Source organism: Oncorhynchus gorbuscha, linkage group LG11 (assembly GCF_021184085.1).
Source record: "Oncorhynchus gorbuscha isolate QuinsamMale2020 ecotype Even-year linkage group LG11, OgorEven_v1.0, whole genome shotgun sequence".
In the NCBI taxonomy this organism is placed as follows: Eukaryota; Metazoa; Chordata; class Actinopteri; order Salmoniformes; family Salmonidae; genus Oncorhynchus; species Oncorhynchus gorbuscha.
Window position 1 is genome coordinate 54,568,617 of NC_060183.1, and position 215 is coordinate 54,568,831.

Consider the following 215-nt stretch of genomic DNA (forward strand, 5'->3'; position numbering starts at 1 on the left):
CTTTCTGTAGCTCAGTTGGTAGAGCATGGCGCTTGTAACGCCAGGGTAGTGGGTTCGATCCCCGGGACCACCCATACGTAGAATGTATGCACACATGACTGTAAGTCGCTTTGGATAAAAGTGTCTGCTAAATGGCATATATTATTATTATTATTATTATTATTTACATTTACATTTAAGTCATTTAGCAGACGCTCTTATCCAGAGCGACTTAC